At 43.7% G+C, this 16746-nt stretch overlaps 1 protein-coding gene across 2 annotated transcripts in view; it reads right to left on the bottom strand.

Annotated features, from left to right (window-relative positions):
• GRID2 (glutamate ionotropic receptor delta type subunit 2) overlaps window positions 1-16746 on the bottom strand; it is a 924709-nt gene that overhangs the window by 720545 nt on the left and 187418 nt on the right. The window lies entirely within an intron of this gene.

Below are 16746 nucleotides of genomic sequence, written 5' to 3'. Positions count from 1 at the left end.
TTGATTAATTTTTGATGGCATTTGTCAAGTGCTTACTATGTGCCAGAACTGTACTGACCTTTGGGTTAGAGAAAAGCAGCATGGCTCAATGGAAAGAGCACAGGCTTGGGAGTCAGAGGTCATGGGTTCAAATCCCAGCTCTGTCAATTGCCAGCTGTGTGACTTTGGGCAAGTCACTTAACTTCTCTGGGCCTCATTTACCTCATCTGTAAAATGGGGATGAAGACTGTGAGCCCCAGGTGGGACAATCTGATCACCTTGTATCCTCCCCAGTGCTTAGAACAGTGCTTTGCACATAGTAAGTGCTTAACAAATGCCATTATTATTATTACACAAGCTAATAATAGTAATAATGATAATAAAATCCTGGTATTTATGAAGTGCTTATTATGTGCCAGGCACTGTACTAAGCACTGGGGTGGATACAAGCAAATTGGGTTGGGCACAGATGAGTTTGGACACAGTCCATGTCCCACATGGGGCTTACAGTTTTAGTCCCCATTTTACAGATGAGGTAACTGAGGCACAGAGGAGTTAAGTAACTCGTCCAAAGTCACACAGCTGACAAGCGGTGGAGCTGGAATTTGAACCCTTGACTTCTGACTTCCAAGCCCGTGCTCTTTCCACTGAGCCACGCTGCTTCTCTAATGATATTATTTTGTTAAGCACTTATTAAGTGTCCAGTACTGTTCTAGGCTCTGGGGTTAACTTGTATCTACAAGTTAACAGGTTGGAAACAGTCCCTCTTTCACATGGAGGTTCACAGTCTCAGAAGAAAGGAATACAAGTATTGAATCATCACCTTACACTTGAGGAGACTGAAGCACAGAGAAGTTAAATGACTCTCCCAAGGTCACACAACAATCAAAATGTGGAGCTGGTATTAAAATCCAGGTGTTCTGACTCCCAGGACCATGATCTTTCCTTTAGGCCACGCTTCTTTCCACACTGCTTCTCAGAGCAGGAATATTATCCTCATTTGACAGATGAGAAAACTGAAGCCAGAGACATTTAGTGATTTGGGCAAAGTCACCCAGCAGGAGGGTGGCAGGGTTCTGGAATTGGAACCTGAGACTCCCGACTCTTAGGCCTGTCTTTTTTTGCACTAAGAAAGGCAGTTTTCCGGCAGTGCAAATTACTGATACTGTGAATAGGTTTATTAACAAAGCAGCTGTGATATGTCACAAGGTAATGGGTTTCTAATTTCTATTGAAATACCTCATAGCACTGAACGTATATCTAGCTGTCCTTAAACTCGAAGAGGCCACTGAGGGATTCATTGACCCATGGATGTGCGTGTATCTGAAAAGGCTTATGTTGAAACAATAGTGATCACACACACATACACAGAGTACTTTTTTGGGTTATCACGTTTGCTATATGCAGCACCTGGTCCTGTTTTCAATATTGCCTCTGTCTCACATCCTCTCAGAGCTTCTGATCCCAAAGACCCACTCCTTTGTGGATCGCAATACTCCAGGCACACTGGCTGCCCCGGCTGTCTCCTCATTTCAGTTGTGTGTTGAATAGAAGCAATTCTAAGGAGGTGAAGGGCAACCAGAAGCCTAAGGGGTGGCCTAGTGGAAAGAGTACAGATCTGGAAGCCAGAGGACCTGAGTTTTAATCCCAGCTCTGCCACTTGTCTGCTGGGTGACCTTGGGCAAGTCACTTATCTTCTCTGTACCTCAGTTAACTCATCTGTTAAGTGAGGACTTTGACCCTGAGCCCCATGTGGGACACGGACTGTGTCCAACATGATTAGCTTGTTTTTTTCCCCCGAGTGCTTACTACAGTGCCTGGCATATAGTAAGCATTTAACAAATACCATTAAAGAAAATGGGAGAGGGGACATACGTTCCCTTTCATGAAGTGCTAGTTGTCCAGGATTGCTTAGGCTATGCCTCCAATTCCTCCTACCTCACCTGTGCTAGTTCCCACCTAATATTGAGATTGACCATCAAGGATTGGCCATGTGAAATGGGGGAAGGGAACAGCAAAAGAGCATCGTTGAGAGTGTCTGATTCCATCTGGCTGACACTCACTTCGTGCAGCTATCTTGAGTCCGACTGCCAAAACCCTACCTCTGGGCGGCTTGTGCCAAACATGGAAGAAATGATTTCTCACTTGTCATGGAACTGGGCTGAAAGGTTAGTAGGGGGGAAAAAAACCCCTCAGCTTGCTGTTGATGGGGAAGAAAAAAAAATCCTGAAAGGTTTGAGAACTGATAATGCTGTAGAGTCATAGGGGTCAGGATGACCTATTCAGTTTCTGAAATTAATCTTGGCATTTGTAACTATCAGCAACCTTAACACATGACCCTGAGGTAATAGATTCAAGAAGGTTTCTGTTCTTTTTTCCAAAAACATTATAAAATGGAGTAAGTCTGACAGTGAAGGCTTCATTTTGTGTACCCTCTTCTCTGAATCCTCACCCTATCTCATTCCCTAAGGCACAAGCAACTCAACACCATTCGCTGCCCCCCACTCTCTGGGATGGGCAGCATCAGTAGATGGCAATGGGGTTAATGGAAAGACAACAGGACTTAGATCACTACTCTCTCTTCCTTCAAAGCCTCCTCCAAGATGTCTTCTCAGACTGAGCCCTATTTCCCCTACTCCTTCCCAATCCCCTTTGTGTCACCCTTGCTCTTGGATTTGAGAAGTAGTGGATAGAGCACAGGCCTGGGAATCAGAAGGTCACTGGTTCTAATTCTGGCTCTGCCATGTCATTTGGGCAGAGGCCGTGGTGCCTAATGGAAATAAAATGGGGCCAGGAGTCAGACAACTTGGGTGCTAAGCCCAGCTCCACGACTTGCCTGCTTAGTGACCTTGAGCAAGCCACTTCGCTTCCCTGTGCTTCAAATTTCTCTTCAATACGATGTGGATTCAATACCTGTTCTCCCTCTGACTTAGACCATACATTGTGGGACAGGGACTGTGTCCAACCGGATTATTTTCTGCTTGGTGAGTACTAAGAAGTATAATCATTATTAAAGAGCATCTGGCAGTGGTAAAGGCAGTGTTAGGTTGTGATTCTTTGATCTTCTACCTTTTACCTGCAGAGAGAATATATCCTGGAGAATTATATTTGCCAAACTACCATTCTGCAGTTTCCCTCCCAGCACAACAGAGCCCAGCTTCTCTGAAAGTCCACAGCCAGAGAGTAGCTGCAGCTATCTTAGCCCTCATGTAATAATAATAATAATTATGGTATTTGTTAAGTGCTTACTATGTGCCAAGTCCTGCACAAAGCACTGGGGTGGACATAAGTAAATCGGGTTAGACACAGTCCCTGTTCCTACAAGGTGCTCACAGTCTTAATCCCCATTTTACTGATGCGGTAACAAGCAAAGTGAAAGGATTTGCCCAAGATCACACTGCAGAAATGTGGCAGAGGCAGGATTAGAACCCAAGTCCTTTTGACCCCCAAGCCCACGCTCTACCCACTAGGTGATGCTGCCTCTCAGCATATTGTTTGTTAAATAATTACTGTGTGCCAAGCAATGCAAAAAGCACTGGGGTAGATACAAGATAATCAGGCCAAACACAGTCCCGGTCCCTTAACTGTCCAAGGAGGAGGGAGAGCAGCTGTCCAGAGGAATCCCCTCAGGTACAGAAAAATCACCCTCTGTTGATACTCAGTAGGACCCTTAAAAGAAAACTTATCCTGCTCCATGGAGGAGAGTGTGGTTTGAGGCTCCATAGTGCTTGCTGGGGTAATTCCCTTAAGACGGAGATGAATTGGATCCGGTCGAGGCTGTGGGAACCAAGGTTTTCCTCTCCCTCTGCCATCCCCGGTCATATTGGAACCGGCATGTCACTGCATTAACCATCTTGCTCAATATGAAGTTTGCCTCTATTGGCTGTCATTGGCAGAGACTTCTCCCAGGGCTCAGGGAGAGCCAATATTGATTTAGCAATGAAAAGGGGGCAGATTTTCTGTGGCTGGGGATTCATTTATCTGGGCAAAGGAGGAGACTTTTCACATTCTTCCTGTGCTCGCAGAGTCTCCAATGGTGATATATTGAAGTGAGTAAAAAGGTGATGAGGTGCAGGAAACACGGCAGGTTGAATATTATTCTAGGATTCATTCAGACAACGTGTGAATGCTATCTGCTGATGGGTTAGGGAGAACTGAAGAAATAGCTCTCTGAAAGATACCATGTTGAACAGGTGAATATTTATCTCCATGGGGTGTGCAAGGGGATCTTACCGGATACAATAATCACACACGAATCCCTCTATGTAATAAATGGCAATTTTTTCCAGATGTCAATGCCCCAAGGAGGTGTTCAGTAGTTGACAGCTTTTCCATGAAACAGGCTCATTTTCAACACGAAATAAGGTACTAGACTGAATTTTCTAGTGCAAAATCCTTCTAAGAGGGCAACAGGATCTATAACCAAACATATATTCCACGTCTCCTTAAATGGTATCCCCATGGGGACTTGTAAAATAGTCTCCTGGAGGAATTTGCCCAAGTAAATCTTTTGGACTTCCATACTATAGGTGCAACTTGTCATAAAAGCTGGTGACACCAACAACTTCCATGGAGCACACATCACCATTAACAATGAAAAGGCTTAAAGGATTCATTTTACCCAGCAGCCCAGTGAGTTTCTAAATCAATTTCTCCATTATGACCTATTCTTCACTTAAGATAACAAAAGTAAATCACTTTGCAATCGCAAAGGCAGAAAGGAATTGACTTTTGAACTTAGTAGAAGAGGCTTTCAAAGGATAATGTGTAAGTAGTAGTTCTTCAGATGATCTTATTTTCTTGAAAAATCTCTCTATTTTTCCAGTTCCAGGAGTAAAATCGTGAATTATAAAGACTGTGTTAGGTAGCTCTGAAAGTTGCCCTTTCCCTAGCAACGTTTTTTCTATCTCTCTGACAGCTCCATCTTACAGATTGTTAGGAGGAAAACTACCTCTATGGGTCTGTATGAAGCAACAAATGGACATGGATGGAATATGGCATCCTTCACAGTTCACACCAAGGGGCGATTAACAGATTAAATTTATTACCTGGGAAAATTATGTATGCAGAGAACCAAAAAAGATCTCAAAAAGGGTTTGAAGTGTTTCTTGGCTGATAAGCCCTGGCTGGATCAGTAGAGGGAAAGTTAGGGATGCAATAGAAAACAGCATCTGTTACTTTCCCAATTATGAGAATGGGCAGCAAAGAGAGCAACCATCACATTCTTCCAATCCATCAGTCGATGGTAGTTACCGAATGCGTACTGTGTGCAGAGCACTGTTCTAAGTGATTGGGAGAGTAATAATTATTATGGTATTTGTTAAGCACTTACTCTGCGCCAAGCCACACAACAGAAATCAACAGAGTTGGTGGACACATTCCCTACCCACAATTATGACCCTGTGGAAGTCACTTAACTTCTTTGGACCTCAGTTATGTCATCTATAAAATGGGGATTAAGACTCTAGCTCTGTGTGGGACAGGGACTGTGTCCAACCTGGTTAGCTTATATCTGTCCCAGTGCTTTGTGCAGTGTCTGATACATAGTAAGTGCTTAACAAATACCATTAAAAAAAGGACCTTTCTACCTGGGGGCCAGCTCCAAGGGGAGGGGCGGGTTATCTTCCCCAGGAGAGAGGCACAAAGGGGTTGAGCCATTTTGAAATGATTTCCAAAAATCACGTTGACTAGAGATTCATACATTGGTTTTACCCTTTAATTCTAATTTGGGGGCAAGTTTTCCTAACCTCCATGGCTTCCATTTGACAGGGAAAAAGAAAATCCAGTCTTTAGAATAACAGGGCATGGGTTTGGGAGTAAGGAAACCCAGCTCTGCCATTGGTCTGTTGTGCATGGCTGTGGACATGTCAAGTAACCTCTCTGGGCCTCAATTTCCTCCTCCGTGAAATGGGACTATGATACCTGCCCTCCTTACTTCTTAGACTGTCAATCCTGTATGGGTAAAGGACTTTGATCTGATCATCTTTGATTTAACTCAGCTTAGCAGATAGTGAGCATTTAAAAAGTACCATGATTTACTAACACATCAGTAATAATTTGACATAGAACAGAATACATATCGAGGGAAGTAGTGTGGCCTAGTGGAAAGAACTTGGGTTTGGGAGTCATTTATCTGTTATGTGACCAACTTCTCTGTGCCTCAGTTTCCTCATTTGTAAAAAGGGGATTAAATCCTAAACTCATCTATTAAGATTATGAGCCCCATGTGGAACAGGGACTGTGTCCAACCTGATTATCTTGTTTCTACCCCAAGTGCTTAGTACAGTGCTTGGTAGAAGTAAGTGCTGAATATATACCACGATCATATATAGAGATGATGAAAGAACACTGCTCCAAATGCCCCAATCCTGGAGACAGCGGTCACTTCACAAATGATCTTGCTAAAAAGGATCTGCTATCATTTTTCTTCATCCCCTTCTGCCAACTGAGCTACCCAAAGTATTTGAAGGTAACTTCAAGTGCACAGCATGGTTTTCTGTTAATGTGAGTTACAGCACACAGAACTCAATGGATGGCAGAAATTCTTTGAGCCCAAGTGTAAACATCAGGTTCACAACATTGTTTCTTGTCCTTGGGTTAATGATGAAACATCAAGTCTTATGCAGAACCATTGAGTGACAATAGCACATTTGTTGTACCAATTAGGAGGTCCTATGAAACAGCATGCATGCATACACCCCCCACCTCTAGTTCTAATGGTGTATCCACATATGAGTTTTTGGCTGAAAAGAGTGATCTGTGTCTAACTCACCCTGCCACATTGACTGCGCTCAAGAATGGACCCCTTGATGCCTTAATGGGTTTAATCTAAATAATAATAATAATAATGGCATTTGTTAAGCACTTACTATGTGCAAGGACTGCCTTTATGTATACAAGCTTGCCCCTTGGGATCCCAATTTACTCTAAGCCATTTCTCAAAAAGAGTAATCCCTCTCACAATTGCTACCTACCAGTCTGGTCTGTCTGCTGCAGTGGTCTCCCAACCTTCTACTGTTATAATGTATTTTCTGTGATTAAGCTTCACTATGTCTTTGTATTGTTCATTCTCTCCCCTGGCTTGCGTATGCTCCCTTTTAATTCACCCTACAACAGATGCTTAGGGTTCTTGCTGTTGCTTATTCTTGTCCAGTGTTCTGCCCAGTGGAGCTGTGTCATCATGAGCATTGCTTCAGTGCTAGTTCATTAACACTATTGGTCAGTAACTTTGTTCAAAGCACAGCTACTGGTGAGAGAAAAATGAAGATACTGTAGTAAGTGAGGTTGGACTTACTTTGAGATTAGAATCATTCTTAAACTCAGTTGGTTTCAGTGTGGAAATTAGGAATAGGCTGGAATGCTCTTGGCCAATATGATTCCTGGTCCCTCTCTGTGTTTTCAAAACACTGAAAACAACCCCAGTAGATTAGCCTGGAGTCAGACCAGAAATTTGCCCCTGCTTTCCTGTGCATCCCTAAATAAATCACTTTATCTCTGGGTTTCCGTTATGACCAGGAGGACAGTCTTATCCTCATCATCCAAAGGCTTTAATAGCATGGTAGCAGGGCTTCACTGATAGACTACGAGTGTTCTTCAGGCTGGTTCACTGGTATTGCAATTGCCATGATCCAGTTTTCTGGTATCTTGCAATTCACCTCAAATAAAATCCTGAGCTAATACAACACAAGAAATGCCCTTAAAAAAGACCAACTTTTAGGAAATCAAAATGGACAGCTTTTGTGTTTTTAAGGTAAAGAACTCTATTTCTGTATTTCCTCCACTGGGCTGGAAAGTGTTCCTCTTTCCCTAAACAAACACATGTTAACTCAGCATAAATTACATTTCTAGAGAGCCTAGTTTCCCCCAAATTTAAATCATAAAACCTCTTTGATTCCCTTATATATAGCTAAAAACTGCAATAGTTCCTAGAACTGGGAGAAGCAGTAAAAATAACAACTCTTCAACTGCCTTGGGTTTATGCAGCAACCTTCCTCCAAGAGATAAAGGCTTTTCTAGGAGCAGATCCACCCTAAGCAATCTGTCTCCAACTGTAAAATTAGAGTTGTGCTGCCCGGGACTGATGCTGAGAGCTCGGATTGATGCAGAGATGTTTCCGGGCACAATGGCACAGTGCCGCCACTTTCCCTGCCCCACTGCAACTCAGTGTGGCCTGATGGAAAAATGACACAGTCCTGAGAGTCAAAGGACCTGTGTTCTAATCCTGCTTCTGCTACTTGCCTGTTGTGTGACCTTGGACAAGTCACTTTACTTCTCGGTGCCTCAGTTTCCTCATCTCTAAAATGGACATTCGATATCTGTTTTGTCTCCCCATTTAGACTGTGTGTCCCCTTATTAGCTCACTGATATGCCTTATTAGCCCACTGGCTGCCTGTCATTCAGGTGTGCTGGAAGGTTGGAAATAAAGGAGGAGTTATGATTTTAGTTGGACTTTGAAGGTGGGGATTATGAAGGGGTAAATAAATAATAAATGATGATGACATTTATTAAGCACTTACTATGTGCAAAGCACTGTTCTAAGTGCTGGGGAGCTTACAAGGTGATCAGGTTGTCCCACGGGGGGCTCACAGTCTTAATCCCCATCTTACAGATGAAGTAACTGAGGCACAGAGAAGTTAAGTGACTTACCCAAAGTCACACAGCTGACAACTGGTGGAGCTGGAATTTGAACCCATGACCTCTGACTTCAAAGGCCGTGCTCTTTCCACTAATCCATGCTGCTTCTTAGGCCACAGGGTGGATGTGGTCGGTGGTGAGAAAGATGAGATTGAGATACAGAGATAGGTTGGAGTTAGAGGAGCAAATTGCTTGTCAGTCAGTCAGGTATTTATTGAGCACTTACTGTGTATACAGCACTGTACTAAGCTTTTGGGAGAGTACAATATACTAATAAACATTCACATTCCCTGCCCGCAATGAGCTTACAGTCTAGAGGACTGCATGGTTTTGTTTGTCAGAGGAAATCAGCTAGAAAAAGTAAGACAGAGAGAGTGTAGGATGGAGAGAGCTGAGTGACTGCCTTGAAATCAAGGATAAGGGGAGATGCAGGAAACAGGGAGGGCAGTGAGAAGTTTGTTCCAATAATCAGAGAGGAATAAGTGCTCGAATCAGCTTGGTAGCAATTTGGATAGAGAGGAAAGGCTTCATTTTAGAGAAGTTATGAGGGTAGAATTGATAGCATTTAGTGGCCAATTGAAATAAGAGGGTTGAATGAGAGCAAGGAGTTGAGGATAACACCAAGGTTGCGGGATTGTGAGGCAGGGAGAATAGTGGTGTTTATAGATGCAATTGGTGGCAAATTCATTAGGAGGAAGAGATTATTATCTCAAAGTATTATCGCTGAATTTTGGAGAGAACAGACATAAGGTAGGTTAGGGGTGAGTTTGAGATAGACAAGATAAGCCCAAGAGTGGGGGGAGGTAGACCACGAAAAAAAAAAAATAATGATGGCATTTGTTAGGCGCTTACTATGTGCCAAGCATTGTCTAAGTGCTGGGGGAGATACACGGTAATCAGGTTGTCCTACATGGGGCTCACAGTCTTAACCCCATTTTACAGATGAAGCAACTGAGGCCCAGAGAACTGAAGTGACTCACCCAAAGTTACACAGCTGACGAGTGGCAGAGCCAGGATTAAAACTCATGACCTCTGACTCCCAAGCCCGAGCTCTTTCCACCGAGCCACGCTGCATGAAGGTGAACCAGGGCTGTGGGTTGGTGGTGCGAGATCGACAGAAGGAAAGGAGAGCAAGGGAGATGAGTTCATGATTTATGCATCAAGGGAAAGTAAATTGGGTATGGAGATCAGTTGGGCTGATGACTTGAAAAGTTGAAGGAGACAGAGATTGGAGGTCTCTGTGTTGGAAGAGGACAGTTCTGTAGAGTGGGGATGCGGGGGATATAAGGTAGACTCTGCTATCCTTCTTCTGTGTGACTTCAGGTTAGTCCCTTAACTTCCCTGTGCCTCTGTCAAAGGGGAAAGCTACCTGTTCTCCCTCCCTCCTAGACTGTGAGTCTCATGTGAAACAGAGACTATCCTGCCTAATTATCTTATTCCTACCACACTGCTTGGTACATAGTAAATGATTAATAAATATCATCCACATTATTATTAGCACCAAGTCTTCCTGGAAAGCTGACAAAGAAGCCAGACTTCACTATCAGGAATGCCTGGGTCTTCGATGCTCTTTGAAAAAGTTTCAAACGGGTGAATTCGAACAGATGGGAAGCACAAATCACAGAGGTCACAAAAGATTAAGTCTCTCTCCGCTCTCAGCACTTGATGCCGCATCTCCTGCATCGTAAACCTTTCCTTGAAGCTAGCCCTTTATTCAGCCTTTGCGTACATCTCTGCCCCTACCACCCTGCTTCTCCACCAGTGAACCCACTTCGGTATGACTCACCTCCTTATTTACTCCACCGATTGCATTAAGCTTTCAAAAGCTGTTGCAGAGGTTTAATTTGGCCTCTGCCGGCTTTCTTAGCTTCCCAGAAAAGATGAAAAGGTGTTTTAAATTCTCTCAACCCTAAATGAGAATCGTTGTCACATCCCTATCTTTTTCCAAATAAAATGTACGACTAGGATAATTAGTACCTCCTACGATGAGTCAGTAGAACTAGGCTACAGCCGGAAATGGGTATTGCTCCTTGGATTCTCCAAGCTGAGGAAGTGTCCCTGTCCCTGAATGATCCGTTGTTGGGTAGGGACCGTCTCTATATGTTGCCGATTTATACTTCCCAAGCGCTTAGTACAATGCTCTGCACACAGTAAGCGCTCAATAAATATGATTGATTGAATGATTGCATGAATGAATGAATGAATGGTTGATTTCTTATTAGCTCCAAGAGCAGAGTACAAGGTCATTTGGGGGCGAATTACTGGGGTGTGGATGAAAATTCTAAAATTCTACCCAAATGCCAGCAAAGTAGGCTTTCTACTGAAGCCCAACAAACCTCTCCAGAACCTAGGTTACTAGTTTACTATGTGCCAAGTACTGTACCAACTGCTGGCATAGACACAAGATAATCGGTTTGGAGACAGTCCATGTCCCACTTGGGGCTCATAGTCCTAATCCCCATTTTACAGATGAGGTAGCTGAGGCACAGAGAAGTTAACTGACTTGTCCAAGGTCGTACAGCAAACAAGTGGCAGAGCCAGGATCAGAACCAAGACCTCTGACTCCCAAGACCATGCTCTTTCCACAAGGCCAAGCTGCGTTTTTCTCATATGGAAAGAGGAAAGGCAGCAGAGCATGATCAGCTTTCAGCTACGGATATTCAGTGTGCAAATTTGATTTGAATTATACCTTGAAAATTCCACAAATATTGAAACCATTTTCAAATGACTGGAAGGTACAGAAACAATTCTTGGCTGCATATACTGCACAGCCACTAATTAGCCAGTGAATAACTCATTTCCTGAAACTTTCCTAAAAGGGGGTTTCTTTCACTATTTCTTTCCCTATTCTGGATTCCGCTGCCTTAGTCTGTACTGAAGGTATTTGACAGATCTGGTTCTCAGCTCCACACCTGGAAAGCATCCTGATACACTGCCCTCAGTGACATTACATTGTCTGCCTCCTATCAATCCATCATCTCCTAAACCCTTCTTTCCTTTCGAGTTACCCAACTCCTTTGATAACAGACATTACCATCCTCCCTCTGTCTCAAGCCTGCAATCTCAGTATCACCCTTGACTTCTTACTGTCTTGCTTTCACATCCACCCTTGGCCTAGTGGAAAGAGTTTGGTCTAGGAGTCAGATGCTCTGGGTTCTAATCCTGGTTTTGCCACTTGTCTGCTGTGGGATCTTGGGCAATTCACTTCACTTCCCATGCCTCAATATACTAATCTTTAAAACAGGGATTCCATACCTGTTCTCCATTAAACTTAGAGCCCCATGTGAGGCAGGGCCTGTGTCCAACCTGATTAACATATACCCACCACAGAACTTGAAACATTGCTTGAAACATAGTAAGCACTTAACATTCATTCATTCAAGCATACTTAGTGAGTGCTTACTGTGTGCAAAGCACTGTACTCCACTGCTCACTTTCCACTGGTTCCTTCCCCCCAACCTTCAAACATGCCCACGTCTCTCCCATCCTAAAAAAACCCTCTCGACCCCACCTCCCCTTCTAGTTATCACCCTATCTCCCTCCTACCATGTCTCTATATGTTGCTGAAAGAGCTTAGTACAGTGCTCTGCATATAGTAAGTGCTCAATAAATATGATTGAATGAATGAATGAACGCAGAATACCAATCCCCACCAGCCCAAGGACAGAATTGCTTCTCTGTGCACTGCCAGCATATCATGATTCCTTATCTGCCTCTTCCCCATCAACACTGGATTCCTACCCACTCTGGCAAATAGGGAATGGAGGAAGGTTGTCAAAAGCAGGGAAAGAGGAGGGAGGGAATCATTTATGACATTTTTAAAAGCCTCTAATGGGAAATGAGAGAGAGGTGGTTTGTCTTTCAGGACATTCTGTTTCTGGAAGGTATGCACTTTGAAAAGACAGACCATCATTCTCTTTGCTCAATAATGAATGTTCTGAAACATCCAGGGGGGACCTGGAGACACCTAGGGCAGAAAACTAGATATAATGCTGTAGTCCTTGCTATTGGAGATTCTGAAAAGGTCAATTCAGTCAAGAAAACCAGGAAGATGGGCACTCTGGCTGTAGAAATAACCACTTGGGGGTTGATTTTCCAATTCTTAATGTATCGTCTCAAAGCCAGATTCCTTAACGGCTGGTCTGAAATCAAAACCCGGGGATTGTAGATGACTGGAATCGGGATCAGATTAGACCCTGTTGGGACACTGAACTGCCATATCCCTGTTTAAATCAGCTCAGCCGTTGTTCACCATCCCTGGCTCCAGAACTGTCGCTGTGGGCAGATACATATCCAGTGACCACTTGCAGTCCTGGCCTTACCCATGCTCCCTGGGGGAAGTCATGGGTCCCAGGATTTATGTCATTGTCAGCGTGGCTCAGTGGAAAGAGCATGGGCTTTGGAGTCAGAGGTCATGGGTTCAAATCTGGGCTCCATCACTTGTTAGCTATGTGACTCTGGGCAAGTCACTTAAAATTTCTGTGCCTCAGTTACCTCATCTGTAAAATGGGGATTAAAACTGTGAGCCCCCCATGGGACAACCTGATCACCTTGTATCCTCCCCAGCGCTTAGAACAGTGCTTTGAACATAGTAAGCACTTAACAAATACCATCATTATTATCATTATTATTGTCCTGCACCACCAACTCTACTCTGGGATACCTTCTCCCTCTGGCTTTTTTTTAGGGTATTTGTTAAGCTCTTACTATGTGCCAGGCCCTGTTCTAAGCACTGGGATATATACAAAATATTCAGGTTAGACACAGTCCTTGTCCCACATGGGGTTTACAATCTTAATCCCCATTTTACAGATGAGGTAAATGAGGCACAGAGATGTGAAGTGGCTTGCCCAAGGTCACACAGTAGACAAGTGGCAGAGTTAGAATTAGAACCCAAGGTCCTTCTGACCTCCAGGTCTTTGCTCTACCCACTAGGCCATGCTGCTCCCACTGTTTTCCTCCTCAGGTCTACCCGCTTTTCCCCCAAAACAGGCCACCAAGTTTCCCAGCCTTTACTAATTCCACAGGCCTATTTGCCTCAGAGGAAGGGCATTCCTGGATCTCCACGGGACTGAAGCAGCTTGTGATAGCGTCAGTAAATGGGTCATTTCTGCAGAAGTGGCATTCCCTGATCCAAGCATCTCAGACAAAACAACTGAGTTTTCTTCTCAACTTCCCCCTTTACCAGACAGATTATTTCACCACCCCTTTCCTGGTGAAATATCTAAATGCCCACAAGCTACTCTACTGTACCCCCACACCCAGGACTATGAGTAAGGCGTTTCCAGCTGGAAGACCCCAGACATCTTTTCTGCTTGATTTGAGGCAAACTGTCCACCACACCTCCCAGCACCAACCAGGCTGTTCCCCATCAGCAAGGCTGTCTGCTGCCCCCAGCCAGAGCTCACGTCAAGCAGTGTAATTGGTGGCCGATGTTCCGTTCAAGGAATTTTTACTATAGAGAAATGCATTTCACGAGACACTTCCCAAATTAGAGTCAGGGAGTTCACAAGCCTGGTTGCTTCAAATAATTCTCCCTTGACCAAAATCACTTGGTCACCATAGCTGTCCTAATTAAGCAAAATTTTTGGAGCCGATTTCTGTCTCCTTCCTGAGGTGGTTTCAGAGCCATGACATGACCTAGAAATGGATTCAGTCCAGCCCAGGTGTTTGTGAATGCCTAAAGCAGGGTCTGGGGCAGCACAATCATAGACTTAAATCATAAACTCTCTCACGGGTCCACACAGTGATCGGAAACCCCGTGCCTGGGAAGGGGCTCTTGGACTGGGCCTATGATCCTCTTGCTTTTTGCCTCATTCCCCCCTCTCCGTCCTCCTCCACCAGGCTGATGGTGCTCACTGCTCCTCCACTGCTCCTAGGCTGAGAATCTGAAGCAAATAGAGGGAATAAAAGGGCTTTTCCCTTCACCCTTGAGATTCCTTCGTTCTAGGGAGAAAGCAAGAACAGTGCAGGCAGATGAGATTAGCTCTCCAGGGGCCTCCCTTCACCCACTTTCTGCCCTGAGATTAAGAATAAGGTGCAGCCTGCCATCTGTTCTAAGCACTGGAGCAGAGAGGCAAAGATGGAAAGTTAATTTGATTGAAAAGAAAAGAAATTAAACATTTCAGTTAGCAGCCACATGGCTTTTCCCAAACTATCCACCGTCTCTGAGGACTTGCTAGGTCCTTATTTAAACAGCTCGATGGGTTTCCTTGGAAGCTCTCTGAAGACTCTGTCTGGAGGACTGTGTGATAGCCAACTCCACCGAGCTTGTGTAGCTGTGACTTCTTCACCTACCCGAGGTGAGACAGTGGGCCTTATGCCCCACTAGCAAACAACACAAACAGGATAGAGGGAATGTTGCAGGGATGGATATGGGTGAAAAGAAAGGGCAATCAAAGCACAATGGGACCAGCTAAATCCAACCCAATAATAATAATGATAATAATGATGGCATTTGTTAAGCGCTTACTATGTGCAAAGCACTGTTCTAAGCACAGGGGGGATGCAAAATGATCAGGTTGTCCCACGTGGGGCTCACAGTCTAAATCCCCACTTTACAGGTGAGGTAATTGAGGCTCAGAGAAGTTAAGTGACTTGCCCAACGTCACACAGCAGACATGTGGTGGAGCTGGGATTAGAACCCATGACATCTGAGTCCCAAGCCCGTGGTCTTTCCACTGAGCCACGCTGCTTCTCTAATAGAGAGTCAATCCAAGTTCCTCAAATCCCTGCTATGGCCATGGTTTGATCCTCATTCTCAGGGGATCCTACCCTACTCCTTGGAGTCCTTCTATACACTAATTTGTCCTTAGGACAAATAATTTCTTTTCACAATCAAATTCAAATATGACCACCAGCCACGATCAATACTGTCCCACCTCCTTATTTTCTTATTATGGTATTTGTTAAGTGCTTATTATGTGTCAGGCATTGTGTTAAGCACTGGGGTAGTTACAAGCTAATCAGTTTGGTCACAGTCCTTATGTTCAGTAAAAGCTCATCAATAGTTGCATGACTTGAAAATCCTGATTGCCAGGGCAAATAAAATAGATTTCCAAACAGACATCATGGAATTACAAACCAAGTTTGCTCCCTGAAGGGAATGTAGGCATTAAAGGCACATTGACATCTTTAAACGATTAACCCAGTGGGAAACTGTCATTGACAAAGATTTTCTTCCCCTAAAAAGAAGTGTTCTTCTGTCCCCAAACAAATGTCTTCCAAGGAAATCAACCATGATGTACCATTACCTCTGAAATGCTTTGATTGACAGCATGCATCAGCAGATAAAAGGAAGCATCGTTCATACTCAGGTATCCATCAAGTACTGATGAACGCTTGGTTTTCACAGTAACAGTACAAATGGCAGGTGCGACGGGTTTTTTCCTCATACAACTGGATTCCTCCTATCCCTTATTCTGTGTCTTGAAACACTGTAAAACTGTTGAGGTTATCCTATAATCTGTCTGTTTTCTCTGCCTCATGTGTATTTTAAATCTAATGTTGCCGTTTTTGACATGGAATTAGATCCCACATCCAGGAAGTGTAAATTGAAATCAAATGTACCTTTCATTAATGGCTTGATGAACTCAGGCCTCTAAGTTCAGGATACGAAGAGTAAAATTATTAGGTCAGAGCATGGTATAATGAGAAGATAAGCTACATTTATGACAAACATCAAGTTGTTTTTCATCCACTAAACAGTTATTCTATAGATTAGCTCAAATTTTATAATATTTATTTTTCATCCAAATCTGTTAAACCAAACCAGCCTGTGCTACTTCCGCACAATAGGCACTGCCTACATCTTCAGTGTGGATTAGATGAGCAAAAAGTAGTTTCTTGAGTCACAACAATGCTTCGCCCTTTAAGAAGTTAGTTCTCTCCTTACTCTGACTAAAGGAATTGAAGAAATACAAATCCCGCTTTCCAGAACTATCATGCAATACTTTCAGTCTCATAAAAGATCAATCCAATGTAACAGAATCGAAAATAAACTAGGTTTCAACCATCTTGAAGCCACACGGAATGTCTGCTGTCCATGAGAGAGAAACAGAAGAAATGAGGAGACCATGCATTGAAATGTCTAACCCGTAGAATCCACGGACATTACAATCTATCTAGTTCTCT

The sequence above is a fragment of the Tachyglossus aculeatus genome, chromosome 12, assembly GCF_015852505.1.
Source record: "Tachyglossus aculeatus isolate mTacAcu1 chromosome 12, mTacAcu1.pri, whole genome shotgun sequence".
Taxonomy (NCBI): domain Eukaryota; kingdom Metazoa; phylum Chordata; class Mammalia; order Monotremata; family Tachyglossidae; genus Tachyglossus; species Tachyglossus aculeatus.
The sequence above is the reverse complement of the archived record's forward strand: the minus strand, read 5'-3'. Positions and strand labels throughout refer to the sequence as shown.